The sequence below is a fragment of the Manacus candei genome, unplaced genomic scaffold (genome assembly GCF_025592945.1).
Source record: "Manacus candei isolate 608988 ecotype Guabito, Panama unplaced genomic scaffold, ASM2559294v1 h1tg000061l, whole genome shotgun sequence".
NCBI lineage: Eukaryota > Metazoa > Chordata > Aves > Passeriformes > Pipridae > Manacus > Manacus candei.
Window position 1 is genome coordinate 5,193,488 of NW_026138109.1, and position 16,005 is coordinate 5,209,492.

Consider the following 16,005-nt stretch of genomic DNA (forward strand, 5'->3'; position numbering starts at 1 on the left):
AAACACAGCAGCAGGTTTAATAGAAAAGTAGACATGTTTATGGTTTCAGATTTACAACGAGACGTATAAAAACCTTATTACTCAGAATCCAGTCTGCCTCCCTAGAAACTAAGAATGTTACTTTGTTGAGAAGAAGGATCTGTTGACACAAATGTCTTGCTTAAGTTTGCCATTGTGGTTAACCAAAATACATTTACTAGTGAGAAGGTAAATAAAAGCAAACAAGATGCCTCTTATACCACAATACAGTAAGGTTCAAAATGACCAAGCTTAATGCTATGGCATAAATGTGCTTAATGTTTATGGAATTTCTCTAGAAGCTATTTGGCCTGTTGGGCTTAACGTCTTATATGAGACCTACTGAATGGGAATGTGTTTTCAGCATTACACATACTTAAAGACCTCATCAAAAATATTCTGAGGAGGTGCCATGAATGCCACAGTTAACCACACTGCAAATAAAATGGGTCATGGTCACTCTTAGATTAACATGAATAAATCAATCTTGTCCCATTTAGTATATGTACACAGAAAAATTAATTGACAATTAAAATGACAACAGTATTGGAATCAATGCTATAAACATAAGTCAACTGCACAGACTGTGATGAAAAAACACTAGCTCTTTGAATGCAAGAGAACAGAAAAACTGGGAGGACAAGCTCTGGTGTCTGAGCTTCTGTTCAGAGATGCAGGGTCTTTCACAGTTGCTGGACTGCTTCTCCTGTAAGCAATCAAAAGCATGCCCAGCATCATCTGATGGTAATGGAGGGACAAAGAGCTAGATGTCCAGTCTCAGATTGCTTTATTGCCATGCAATAGGCTCCTAATTTTTGTCTTCCTCCTACATGGAAGAGAAGAAAGGCAAAAAGAGAGAAACTACTGAGAAGAAAATAAGAACACAGTATTTCCATTTCAGTATATAGCCTTGGACTGAATCAGGTTGGTTTGCAAACTAAGAAATCTCGAGAGACAATTCCCTTTCATCTGAATTTATGTTTTGTTAAATTCATGCTTTAACAGTCCCTTAATTCTATTTTTACAATTAAACTTGAAGCCATAAAAAATAAAGTATAAGACCAGTCTCCAGTAGTTTTAAAAAATATCTGTTATTAAGTCCTGCTACAGAACATGCCATTTAACATTAAAATGAGCTTGTTTTCTCAGCAGAAATTCTTTCTTTACTCTCATGCACATCTGTGAGCAAGACTGGAGCCTCACTAAAATTAATATGAAAATACAAAACAATCAGCAGCTGTTGAAGGAGGGAAAAAAGAAAAAGGTCAAAGTATTAAGATCATGTGATTGTTCAGTAAGGCTATCATTTATCCAGAGCCACAAATCAGAATGGAAATAGCAAATTTTGCTCAGAGATCACAGATTCCTTCAGAGAAGGACCCTACATTGCAGCTGTTATTTGTGACAGTGCAACAAAACCACTCAAAGGAATAATGCAGTCAAGTAGTAGAACTTTTCCACTTCCACAGAAAAAGCCCCAGGCTCTGATTTCTGCAGCTTCTCCCTCCTTTTTCTGGCATTTTTCTTTCTTGGTGGTGGTAAAGGAAGCACTGTGTTTCCCATCACTCTTTATTTAACAGTATTGTGCAAAAGCTTGTGAAACAATATTTCTTACATTACATCCTGAGAGAATGAGGGCTCGGGAGTTGGTCAGTGATTCACTTGTGGAAGACCAGCACTGCCCTGAGGTGTCATTCTGCTGTGACTTTTGTGTTTTGATGAAGCACTGTAAACACCCCTTGTCATACCACTACAAAATAAACCAGATTCAGTTCTGTCATAAGTGTTCACATGACTGTGTATTGTATGGGAGCTAAAGTGCAGTAACTTCTGATAAGACTCCAGGGAGGAATAAAATGGTTGGCTGACTATGCCTGAGAATCCTGATTTCCAGTATTACCTTAACACACCAATAAGCTTTCAATTTAGTTCACAGAATTTCTCCGTCATTTGTTGTTAAAAAAAATGAGGTAAGCTAGAAGGAGGGAGATAGAAGAAATATTTAAGGTAGCTGGATCATGTTTCCCTAGGGACTTTCCAAAGGACTGGTATCTGCCATGCTTTTGAACAGTATCCATAATTACACAGGCCTTCCAACCTTCCAAAATGCTGTTGTCAGAACATCTTCATCAGCTTCTAGTCTACTGGCCACTGGCAGGCAAAGTCTTCTCTAACTTCACTGAGTTTCTCAGCTGGTCAATGTCATTGTAAGGTCACTCCCAATAGTTTTTAAAAGTCATGGTGATCTGGGAAGGTTCTTGAGACATAGAAAAAAAAATATCACTCCTGTCTTCAAGAATAACAATATGGAGAACCTGGAGAACTACAGGCTAATCAGCCTAAACTCACTCCCTGAGAATGTGAAGGAAGGAGAATTTGTCCCCTTTTCTATGAAGATCAGAATGCTGTGTCATTTAAGGTGTGAAAATAGATATCAGATAAATTAATAGCTGATAAAGTCTTCACTCAAGAAGTCCTTAGCCACTAACTTCTAAGAGCACAGAGCAGGTTGTAGTGAAGATCAGTCTATACAGACCATTACTGGACTCTCATCACAAGCATTCACAGAATCACAGAACCAATTAGTTTGAAAAAAACCTCTGAGATCACTGAGTCCAGCCTTTGACTGAGCACCACCACAGCAACTAGACCATGGCACAAAGTGCCACAACCAGCCTTTCTTTAAACACCTCCAGGGATGGTGACTCCACCACCTCCCTGGGCAGCCCGTTCCAACGTCTACTCACCACTTCTGTGAAGAAATTCTTCCTAATTCACTGCTCCTTTCTGTCCCCGACATGATAGCATGGCAATTATTAAATAATTTATCCCCACTTATAAGCTTTTAGACCAAAAAACTAGCCACTCTCAACTGCAATAGAAAATTGTTCACGAAGTTAATGCTGTGAGTTACTGTTTCTTGAAAAATAACATGAGAAAATAATAAATAAAGATGAGAGGATCAAAATACAATAAGCAAATTATGGTTCAAAGTGATAACATGCCAGAGAGAGAAAAATAAAGGCATTTGAATACCGAGTTTGGAAAACAAAAAGATTTTCTGTAGTGTTCATATGGCACAATAATCACTATCCTTTTAAAAATGTTTCCTCAGAGACATTAATTTTCTGTGAATCCAACAGGTAAAGTACAAACATCAAACTCTGTACTGATATGTCTAAATAGCACTGCAGGCTTTTAGGTACTTCTAGGATTTCACAATGAGCAAGACTTCTCCCTCGTATAGGAAGTGGAGATGTGGATTATGGGTAATGCTACATGGACATAAAGGACTTTAATAAGCAGGGCGAAAAGCAAATAAGACAGGGCAGAGGGTAGTGGTGGGAGCAGAAGTATCTTTCATCAATTATTGGTGACACTCAAGACATATTGAGGGTCCCAGGCAGAGTGTCCCGGGTGCTAGCTTAATTTTTTTTCCTCTGCTGTAAAAATGGGAAATCCAAATTAATACTATTTCATAAATGGAAAAGTCAGATTTTTTTCATAATAAGAGGGACTCTACCCAGCCACAGACTGAACATGACTCAGATTAACCAAGGTGCCACCCCTTAAAATAAATCTGTACCTAGTCTGAAGAACTTCCTTTTCGGCCTGAGTCAGAGCAAATAAGTTTCAAGCCATAACAGCATTACTGGTTCATAGCCATGAAGCCCATTAACTCATTTACCAGCCTCCATTTTCTGCTGCTCATTAACATTCACAAAAAATAACATTCCTTTTCAAGAATGGCATCATTTTTTTCATAAAACTGGCCCTAGCAGTGAAGTGTTGTGTACCAAGGAGAAGGTGCTTGCATCATTAACTGCTTTGTATGTGTGCTCTGAAGACTGCAAGAGATTGCACCTTGTTTCTTGGTATAATTAGGACTGGGTTGATATGGATAACTGTGAAAATAATTCCTGGACTTCAGCAGTGTTCTCATTTTTGTTTTGAAATTACTCACATATTCCTACATTAAACACTTGCAACAAAATCTGGTTGTCTTCCATTATTCTGAAAGGGAGTAATAAAAACAATAAAAATACAAAAATAATTAAAAAATAAATAAAAGTTATTCAATGTTGGAGTCAAGACTGTTTCAGTTTTCATATGAATTTTAATTGATTTAAGACTGATAATTCTCACATAGGAATGTAAGAGCACCATGGGTCAAATCAAATACATTAATCATGATGGTAAGTCTCAAATCAGAAGCCCAGATGAGTGCTGGTACTCGATACTGCTCTCCTGCTTTGCCGGCAGATGTCTCTGTGTCAGCTTCTCCCTCTATCTCTCCTCTGATAAAAAATCCCCATTTGAACACTGTGCTGCAAAAGGATGCCTAACATTTTTCATTGCACCTGCTAATCTATGTCTGTATCCATGTGATTTTGAAAGAAATTCAAAGAATCTGGCTTGTCTAGATTATTTCGAAATGCAAAACAAGACTTTTTTTTTAAATAATCAAAACTACCAGCAGTTAAATCAACATTAGTTAGTGTATCCTCATCTTGAATGTCTACATGTTACTTATGAACTGATGTAGTAGATTAAATGCTAGTTCATCACAACTATTGATATAAGGAAAAATAGAATTGACACAAAAGAAGAAACACCCTACAATAAAAGTGGCTCTGAATTTCACATTATTTTAATTATTTTAATTCACTTTCACATTCAAAGGAAAAAAAGAAAGGCAGAAGTATTACCCAAAGGCAACTATCTTTCCTTCTAATTGTTAATTACCTGTAACAAAATTACCTGAGATAAAAGCTGCTACTAATCAATAGCTGGAATTTTTTGAGATTTGCAGTTCACATTTACACATGACAGTCTGTCAAATGCACATAACTGAGAATTTTTCCTAGTGCTGATAAAGTTAAACTTATTAGGCACCTAGTGGGGTGCCTGATACTGGAATGCCACACCAGGACAACCAATTTCTTCCCAGTCCACAATGTAATCAAAGAGTTATGGGACAATAGTGCAGAACAGCATGAGGTTAGGAAGCAATGATGCATATGCACTAAACACCTTCAAGAACCCTAAGTATACCATATACCTCCTTTTATCCTCAGGTAGAATGCATATGCTTTTTCAAATTTTTCTGCAGCTGCAAGCAACAGAATCGTAGAACCACAGAATGGTTTGGGTTGAAAGAGACCTTAAAGATCAGAGATCACAGAATCACAGAATATGCTGAGTTCAAAGGGACCCACAAGGACTATTCAGTCCAATTCTTAGCCCTGCCCAGGACTGTCTCCAAGAGTCACACCATGTGCCTGAGTATCATCCAAACGCTTCTAGTTCCAACCCCACCACCATAGATAGGGACCAGACTCACTAGGTCAGGTTGCTAAAAGCCCCATCCAATCTGGCCTTGAATACTTCCAGGGATGCAGCATCCACAGCTTCTCTGGGCAACCTGTGCCAGGGCCTCACTACCTTAAATCATCTTTGTGGACCTCCTCTGGACCCACTCCTAACAGATCAATATATTTCTTGTGCTGAGGAATCCAGAGATGGAATTGTAGAATCATTTAGGTTGGAACAGATCTCCAAGATCATCAAGTTCAACTGTAGACCTGGCACTGCTGTGTTCACCACCAAACTGTGGCCCTAAGAGCCACATCCACATGTTTTTTGAACACCTCCAGGAATGGTGATTCCATCCCTTTCCTGGGCAGCCTGTTCTGATACCTAACCACCCCTTTAATGAAGCAATTTTTCCTAATATCCAATCTAAACCTTCCGTGTTGCAACTTGAGTCCATTTCCTCTCATCCTGTTGTTTGCTACTTGAGAGAAGAGGCCTACCCCCATCTGGTTACAATCTCCTTTCTGGTGGTTGTAGAGAGTGAAAAAGTCTCTTCTTAGCCTCCTTTTCTCCAGGCAAAACACTCCCATCTCCTATTACCTCAGACGACTTACTCTCAAGACCCTTCACCAGCTCCACTGCCCTTCTCTGGACGTGCTCCAGCACCTCAAGGTCTTCCTTGTAGTGAGGGGCCCAGAACTGGACACAGGATTCAAAGTGCAGCCTCACCAACGCCCAGTACAGGGGGATAGTCACTGCCCTGGTCCTGCTGGCCACACTTTTGCTGATACAGGCTAGGGTACCTTTGGCCTTCTTGACCACCTGGGCACACTCTGGCTCATGGTCAGTCACTGCTGACCAGTACCCCCAGGTCCTTTTCCACCAAGCAGCTTTCCAGCCACTCTTCCCCAAGCCTGTAGTACACAAAGAGTTACCTTGTGACTGCTGTCAGTGCTATTGAAGAATGGGAATATCAACATAGTCTTGGCTGTGCTTCAAAAATGTGTGACTGACACTCACCCATCACTGTCAGAGACGAATGTGTATAATAGGAGGACTGCAAAGGGATGGGATCGTGACTTTCTCTGAGTTGTTCCATTTCTGTTTCTGCCATTCCCCACAGGACAGCAACTAGGAGAGCCCTCCCTCAGTAGGAAGGCAGGGTGCAGGGAAATCTGGAGGGAAATCTGGAGATGATGAACACAAGCAAAAGAGGAGTTAGCAGTGAAGATAAGTAGAAAAATAAGTAGAAATTGGGGGTACTACAGGATCAAACATATTGCTCTATTTCCTTATTCTACAGGGTTAGAAAGATGTCTGAGGGTGAATGTTAAGTGAGGGTGACTGTGAGTTCAGCTCTTTCCTGAAGTAGGATAACTGTCAGACTGCAGGATTTGAAGGCCACTGGCTTGGGGTATTGCCTGATGCTGAAGAGATTCCACAGACAGGGTGTCGAAATTGTCCATGGTGGAAAAGTTTACGGTAACTGAGATCATTTGCCAACATATGGAAGGTAAACCTAGAGCTTCATACATGTAAGTATGTATACACAGAGGTGAATTATGGGCCAAATACCTCTTTTTGATCTAAACAGGTAAGGGAAAGAAAATAAGAGGACAAAAAGAAAAAAAATTCAGGACAGAAAAAAAAAGTCATGACAATAAATTTACTGTAGCTTGGAGAAGAATGCAGTTCTAATGGATGCTCTGTACAGTAGTGAGCTGAGAATAACATACTGTGCTGTGTGACCACCATGATCTAACATCAGAGAGGACACGACCCCGACTTTCAAAGTTTAGTGCCATTGTGGAGGAGGAGTCCAGTCCCTACCACACCCAAAATCTGAACAGACATACCAATTATTGCTCAAAGTGATACCTGTAATTACCTCCAGGACAACACCAAAAAGGTAGTTAATCTAAACTACAACAATAAGAGCTACAAGTCCCATTTAATTTCAGAATAGTTATGCAGATCTTCAAGGAATTCCAGGAAGAATTCCCTCAGTTCTCCACAGCATGCTGCAAACCACTAGAACAGACCACTACAGAAATAACCCAGGGAATTTCTCCACTGAAGCTTTGTTTTTGAAGACAGTGCATGAACATTTTAAAAATTGGCTTCAGATCATGAAAGAATTAGGTGTAGAAATTAAAGCTTCCTGGCATAACACTTTGATGGAATGCACTCATCGTTTATGGAACAACTGACCCACATGTACTGGATTTTTGAAAACACAGTATTTTCTCACACATTAACTCTTCTCTGTTTGAACTAGGGCTACTCCCTGAACTGCTGTACCAAACTGGCACATTATTTCCTTCCAGGTACTTGTTAACAAAATTAGCTTGTCTCAGTCCACCTCTAACTGTCCTAGAAACAGAAAACAGAACAGCAGCGAAAAGCTGCTGAAAGTTTTGTAACCTTATCCTGAAAGATAGCTGTGTTAAAGAGGATTTCAATTTCAAACACCTAAGGAAGGTATTCATACAGTTTCACTTCAGGTAGCATTCAAAGAATAGCTATATTGAAAACCTTCTTCCTTCCATTGTTTACCAGAGGAATAGTCCAGATTCTTAACTAGTGTGACTCCAGTAGATGTGAGTGTACTGTCACTTATATGAGGTTAATATTCCCTCTAACACGGTTGGTACCTACACAGACATGGTTAAACACACTAGATTTCAGTATGCAATAACTAAGGAATTCAACAAGGTACAAAGAACAATGAAGCTCAGCATCTGAGAAAAATGATTTAGCATGGTACAGGAAAGAGGCAAGTTGCCAGTTACTGGACATTATACATTGTTTCATTTTTCTCCCTCTGAAAAGCACCTCAGATTTCATTTCATATTAGGTCTGACTGGTTCAGCTCAGTAAGAATCAACACAGACTCTTTGTTCAAATGGAAATCACATCTATGAGTTCAAGTATGTTCATTAAAGGAACAGGTCCATTTGCCTTTCTTTTCAAATATCAAGACTCAGTTCCATCACTATCCTTTAGAACCCTGTATCAATGTGCTCCTCCTGCCTCTTGCTCAACCTTTCCAGAGACTTATTTCCTAAAGCTGCTCAATTCTGTCCAACCCTCGTCATCTCCATGCACTCATTACCTACCTCTCTTCCTTTTTTTCTTCTGCATTTGCAACCTCGTCCTCTGACAACTTCTAAGTTCACACCTCATATGCTTGGTAACTTCTCCCAGTACAATACTTCCACACCACTCCAATTGGCAAAGCTGTAACTAAGCACCTGTGTAATCTCACTGAAGTTGACTTCCATCATACAGCTGGTTTTAAGGAATGGCCTCCTTGAGTCTTTTCCAGTAACAAGTGGCTTCAGGACAAAAAAATTATTCATCTGAGAAAAAGCTGTGATGTGAAAAAGCGTTAACCCACCTCATTTCCATCCAAAGCATAAGGAGTTTGACCCACTGTGATAAGGTAAGCACTTCCAGAGCAAAAAGAGTAATTCAGCCTTGAAAAAAAATCTCTCCAAAGTTGAACAAAAATTGAGAAAAACACATGAATATATAATTGAGAGAAACACACAAATATATATGTGCTGGAAGGCCATGGAAAGGAGTTTAAATTATGCTTATCTGGCTAATTTACTTATGGTGAATAATGACTTACCACTGTTCTGTTGAATGCCAGTTGTTATGTTACTTGTAAGTGAAGTGTACAGAGCAGGACAGAAATGAAACAAGTGTAAGAGACTTAGAGTTTGTGTATGTCATAATCAGTGGGAGAAAAACAAACACTAAGACCTTCTAAAGAAAGTAACCAGTCCTGAAGGGTAAAGGTATTACTGTTTCATTTCATTAATTTAAATATTTATAGGCCTTCTAATTATAGAATCGTAGAATGGCCTGGGTTGGAAGTGACCTTAAGGATCATCTTGTTTCTCTGCCCTGCCATGGATGGGGACACTTTCCACAGATCAGATTGCTCAAAGCCCCATCCAGCCCAGCCCCAAACACCTCCAGGGATGGGGCATCCACAGCTTCTCTTGGCAACACGTTCCTGTGTTTCACCACTCTCACAGTAAAGAATTTCTTTCTAATATCTAATCTAAGCCTATTTTCTTTCAGTTTGAAGCCATTTCTCCTTATTCTGTCACTACGTGCCCTTGTAAAAAGTCTCTTTCCATTTTTCTTGTAGGCTTCTTTCCGGTACTGGAAGGCCCCAATTAGTTCACCCCAAAGCCACCTCTTTTCCAGGTTGAACAATCCCCATTCTCTCAACCTTTCCTCATAGGAGAGGTCCATCCCACTGGAGGCCTCCTCTGGACTTATTCCAACAGGTCAATGTCCATCTTGTGCTGGGTAACCCAGAGCTGGATGCAGTGCTCCAGGTGGGTTCTCACCAGAGCAGAGCAGAGGGGCAGAATCCCCTCCCTTGACCTGCTGCCCACCCTGCTTTGGATCAGCCCAGGATGTGGTTGGCTTTAGAAAACTCGGTATGGACAATGCATTTAGAAATCTCAACAAAAACCTCAAAGAGAAAAAGTAATAAGTATTCTAAGGAATCTCCTCTAAGAAAAAGAAATCCAACTTATCATTATCAATTCAAGAGCTCCCTCATTGACACTGCTTGATGACAAAACAGGGTAAAGGAAATCATGGTTTTCTTTTCTTTCGTCACAGTCATCCTTTGATGAGCAAACCACCATACTGCTACTGCCACTACTTAAAAGTCTACTACAAAGAGATTTTCCTTCTTGCAGCACTGTGTAGTTCGTTTTCCCAGAAGAAGGCAGGTATTTGTGTATTATGTTTTCTCCTTGTCCTCTTTTTGCATCTTGTTCAAATTCCCCACCCCCTTCACCCTTGCTTTGCTCTCTCTTTCTTCCCCACCAATATTACTACCACGTGTACAACCTTCTCACACAAGCAGTTGGGTTTTTTTTTTTGGCCCTCCACACTAAGTACAAAAATGTAAAACCTGTAGTCCTGGGTATGTTACCAAAGGAAACAGTTTTACTTAAAATCTTGTTTTTGCCAAAATATTTTCAAAGTATCTGGAGAGGAGTCAAACCACAGTGGCTCTCAGTTGTATTTCCTTTTACTATTTCCTCAGGTACTCCCAACACAGCACTAAGTAATTGGATAGTCCTTCAGAAAAAAAAAAAAAATAAAAAAAGGAGGCTGCACGAGACAGTTTAAGAATTATCCTTCTGGGGCCTGTGGGGATGAATACAGGGCACACAGCTGCCAAACTTGAAATCCTTGCTTGTGTTAGTTATTCCTGAAGACAGGAATCGAATATGACAGCTTGTACTAAATACACTGATTATGTTCAGCCTTTGTAATGTTGTTTCAAGTCTGCATAACTTTTGAAAATTAGGAATCAGAGACTGAAATTATCTGTGATTTTACTTGATTTTGGTATCTGGTCCTGACTCTATTTCAGATCACTCTTTTCCTATAATATAGATATTGTATTATAAGTTTAGATATATATTACTCACAAAGCATTAAAAGTGCAGTGGGGAAAAAAGTTTCTAAGGCAGTTAGATTTGCTGAATTAATCATATAACTATATGCTATAAATGCTATCATTCCATTTTATATGCCATCTAACTAAATCTTTTTACATCCCGGACTTCAGCTTATATTGAAAACACAGCTGCAAGGCTTCTTGGTATAAGCCAAAGACATATTCCTTGTGTACTGGGGGTCTTCCCACAGGCCACCTGTAGTCTATTATTTTTAAATTTTACTTAATTCTTCTCAAGCTATTTGTGGTCTTGCTGACATCTCCAGAAGACTTATTCCACATCCCTCTTCAGGAGTGTTAAGATCTTGAGAACACAGACACTTCACTTTGGCACTAAGGATTCTGTCTGCTTCTCTTGATGGTTGCTGAATTCTCTCCCACTAGAACTGGAAAAAATCTTTTAAAGCTGAAGCAGGAAAAGTCTTTTTGTTCTGTGCCTTCATGATCATCATAGAAAGCTTGATGAGAATGAATTCTCATTATGTTTTCTTTTCTTTGCGAGACCACAATTTCAGGGAAGCAGAGGGACATCTGACATTGTTTGGTGAAGAGCATGAGAGGCTGGCTGAGGGAGCAGCAGAATAAATGCAATTCAAATATCACAGCCCATGTGATCCAGAGTTTATGGCTAGCCCCAGAAGGACGTCTGTTGTATGCAGTGCGTGCAGCTATGGGTTTGTTGGAGAGACCTTTCAGTGAGTCAGTTGTTCCCTTACATCTTAGAGGAGCCAGTGTTACCAGATGGACTGTAATAGGTTTGTAAAGAGGAGATGACAGTTCCCTGGAGTACACATTGCTGCTATCCAGTGTATGGGCTCTACTGCAGTAATGTCTTACAGCCCTTAATATGCCTTCTCGAAGATCATTCATTTGAAAATGTGCACACATAAACAACATATATACAGCTGGAACAACGTCCAAAACACAGAACCTTTCACCTCAAGCTGGGATTCTCTCATCACCCAGTGTTATAACAGCACCCCTTTCCAAAAAGTGTTAGGAAGAATTACATACTCTGCAGTTTGAGTTGAAAGTCAGTGTATTTATGCTTGGTGGGATGGAAACTGATATGATTCTGTTCCGTTGCTGTGCTGTTTTTGGCTGAATAGTACTAATTTTCTTCATAGTAGCAGGTATGGAGCTGTGTTTTGGATTTGTGCTGAAAACAGTGTTGATAACGCAGAGATATTTTAGTTATTGCTGAGCAAGTACTCACAGAGAGAGTCAAGGCCCTCTCTGCTCCTCACCCCACCCCAGCAGTGAAGGGGCTGGTGGTGCACAGGAAGTTAAGAAGGTCCACAGCTGGGACAGCTGACCCCAGCTGACCAAAGGGACATTCCATATCATATGGCACCATCCTCAGCATACAAATCTGAGGGAAGAAGAAGGAAAGGGGAGGAAGTTCAAAAAAATGGTGTTTGGCTTCCCAAGTCATTGTTACACGTGTGATGGAACCCTGCTTTCCTGGGAATGGCTGAATACCTGCTTGCCCATGAGGAGCAGTGCATGCACGGCTTTTGCTTTACTTATTAAACAGTTTTTATCTCAACCCACAAGTTTGCTCAGTTTTTCCCTTTCAAATCTCTCCCCCATCCCACCAGGGAAATAGGTGAATGGCTGTGAGGGGCGGAGTTCCTCACAAAATTGCCCTGAGGGGAATAACCAAAAAGTGCATCAGAACAGAAACTGTTCTCAACTACAAATATTGCCATGCACTACTGATACCTTAGTATGTCACAACATCTCACTGCTTCAGTCAGGTGTGTAAAATCAGATTTTGTTGCATCACTGAGAGCAGTCTATACTCTGAAAATGTGTTTTGGATATACACATGCAATAGGAAGTAAAAATCCATCACAACTTTTCAGTTTCAAATCTTTGTTCCTGGGATCATATGGCAGAATATTTCACTTCAAATCATCTTTCTTGCTACTAGGCTCACAACATAGATGAAGGAGCTTCCCTTAGAGAAGATGGCCATATGGCAAAATGTCACAAGGACCTGCAAGTAAGACTGTGGAATCAGAGAGACATTTTTCATTTGCTGTTCCAGAAAGAATAAATCACCTGTTCATTCTGATATCCAAGATGAAGTTAAAATGCTGACTTTTTTGAAGAAGTCACAGAGACAGTGGAATTGAACTCTCTGATGTGAGGGGTTACAAAACAAAGATGTCAGCCACAAGTTAAGGTTTCAGAGGTTCAGACTGAACACTAGAAAAACTTCTCCACTGGGATAGCATTACAGTACTGCAACAGGTGGAATGTCCATCCTGGGAGGTTTTCAACACTTCACCATACAAAACAATTGATCTAGTATTGGTAGAAGTCCTGCTCCAAAAGAGATGGTGGACTGCATGACGTCCACTGTTTCTTCCAGCCAACATTTCTATGATTTTACTGTGAACAAGAGCTTTAGCAAGTGCTAAAATCAATAAGAAAGGAAAACAGAAAAAAATCAAGTCAATCCAGCTATGCAGGAAAGATTTTAGAATGAAAAGTTATCTATGAGTATTTATGGGTTTGTTTTTCTTCAACACCAGTGAACTTAAGCAACAGCTTATAAGGGGTGTTCAGGAGCATCCCTAGAAAAGAAACATTTGGAAGGATACTCCATCCAGTCTTCCCTCTAATTCCCTCCTGCTGTCTCTGACTTTATTGCAGGGATGCCAATATAGGTGGTCACAGGGAGGATTGCTCTACCAGAACATAGTAAATCAGGCACATCACTTTGTTAGCTTTGATGTGGAGTCCACGTTGGAAGATAACTTGATGGCAGCAGAAGTGGAAAAGCAGTTCCCTTTAACACAGATCTGACTGTGCTGCATTCCCTTCTGAGATGTCTGGCAAATGCCTACAATGAAATGGTGTCTTATGGTTTGAATTGTGCTCTGTCTTTCTGTAGAGAAAGAAGGCTCATAATGCACGATTAATAATCCCCATAACAATTCAATTTCCTGTGTTTTATCCACTCATGCAGGCACTTTTCTTTTTCCCAAGGATGAAAGAGTCTGTATTTCTTTAAAACTATTTATTTAAAAATATTCCAGCTGCTGCCTTCTTATTGGCTGCTAAGTTTAAGAAAGACTTCACTCAATATCATCCTGCAGTCAGACTCCAAAATGAAACAACCTCTTTTTTTTAACATCATTGTTTTTCTTGAAGGCACCCCAACTTATAATTGGTCCCAAGTTACTTCTTAATTTCTCCATATTTTTTCTTACTCTGCTTTATTATCATGAGCATAGGAAATATGAGTCAGTAACCCTAAGATCATCTATTTCACTCACTTACAGGGGGTTGAAGCCCAAGGCTAACAAAAAGTGTCAAATATTTCAAATAAACTGAAAAAACCTCTACCATTTACCACCCACAGTTGTGTTCACATTTGTAGCAGCATCATAGCTGGTCTAAAACATGTTTAAAGAATTAAGCATAGTAGCCCCACACAAAGGAATGTTTAAGCTCTCAACAGTTATACCTGAAAAAGAATATATTATGAGGTGTTCTTTTAAATGGAGTATTTAATGTCTGTACATAAATTTTATATATTCTTTGATACGTAAATAAGAAATTCATATTTGCCTTGAACTGCTGAAAATGCGACCAGTCCCCATATTTTCTTGGTTAAAAAATGTTACAGATTTCTTTTATTTTTTCATTTTCCTGACATTATCTTCTTGTTTTCAGCTGAATCATAAGTACCAACTCCTACAGAAAGTCCATTCTTTCACTATTTCCTGACAGACAAAAAGCAGTATTAGCTAGACTTCTCTAGTGCTCATCTATTCTCCAGAGACTTTAAGACCTGTATTTAGGGTCAGAGGTTCAGAGTATTTAGATAAGTTTATATGTGTTTCTCTAGACCCACCTCAGAACAGCTAATGGGCCCCAACCAGAGTAGCTTGGATGTAGCTTGACACTTCCCTGGAAACGGCGACTTAAGAAATCTTTCACCACAAAACCCCGAAAATCTTAAGCCAAAAGTTAGTGGTGACTGCTGGACCTTTACTTTATTCACTTAACAATTACTCTATGGTTGAAGTGTCTTAATTCAAATGGAATTAGACTTTGAAGTCTTTAAATGCAGAGTACAGCAGAACATCCGTGAGTTACGCCCCTGATAACAGCATTCACAGGAGCCAGTACATAGAAGACAAGGACATCTACACAGAAAAACAGGAGGAGTGGTGGTGAAAAACATCTTTACAGCCACTTTCCTTCTGGACTTAGGCTACACCAGATGCTTGAATAAAAATGAGGGTGGCAGTTTCAAATCCATACTTGACTTAACTTCTCCATTTGGTGTGGGAGTCTTGTTACTCTATTCTTCTAAAAGATGGGAAGAGATCCCAGCAGTGTCACATTTTTGGTAACAGCCTAGTGGTGAGAGCATTTGTGCAGGAAGTGGGAGTCCTGATCTCAGTGCTACACTGTGTATCCTGAAAATGTCCAGAAATAACTTAATGCAATTTACTACATTCCTTGGAATTGTTAGTGTGTTTAGAAGAAAATTAATTTGCATTTTGGCAAACAGTGACACCACAAATTCTGGTTTTCATGGGAAATATGCAGTACATACAGAGCACTGCTAAACCACAGGGTGCCATTCCTGAATGGGTGTTACAAGTTGAATTTTTACTGTAAAAAGATCAGTGGAATCAACTTCAGCAGTTGCATGTTTTCAGTTAAGCTGGGTAGAGTCACCATGGGTGAGCTGTAGATAGGCGGGAGCTATGATCACAGCCTAGTCCTAGCAGTTAGATCACTCATAAAATTGCACGCAGGATAATCTACTTTGGGAAATTCAAGTACGAACTACTGAGTGTGCTCAGTAGGTGCTATTAACCAAAAACATATTAGGTAAGTCAAGGAGCAACATTCTAGATGACTAAGTGGCTTCACTGGTGGTTAAATAAGTGTCTGTGGTCTTTCTGTTTAATTATGGAACTAGAAGGTTTATATTGCTCATTCAGTTTTGATGCCTAAGACACATACTACAGTCCTACATGTTTTTTCAGTCTTACCTTTTAGGTAACTGAAAGCAACACCTTCCCCCTCGAATTGACAGAATTTTTGTTCCTTCCTAACTTTGAAAAATGCTGTCTCACCTTTCATGTCTGACATGAAGAAATATGAACGTTAGGCTACCACATACCTTTTTAAAA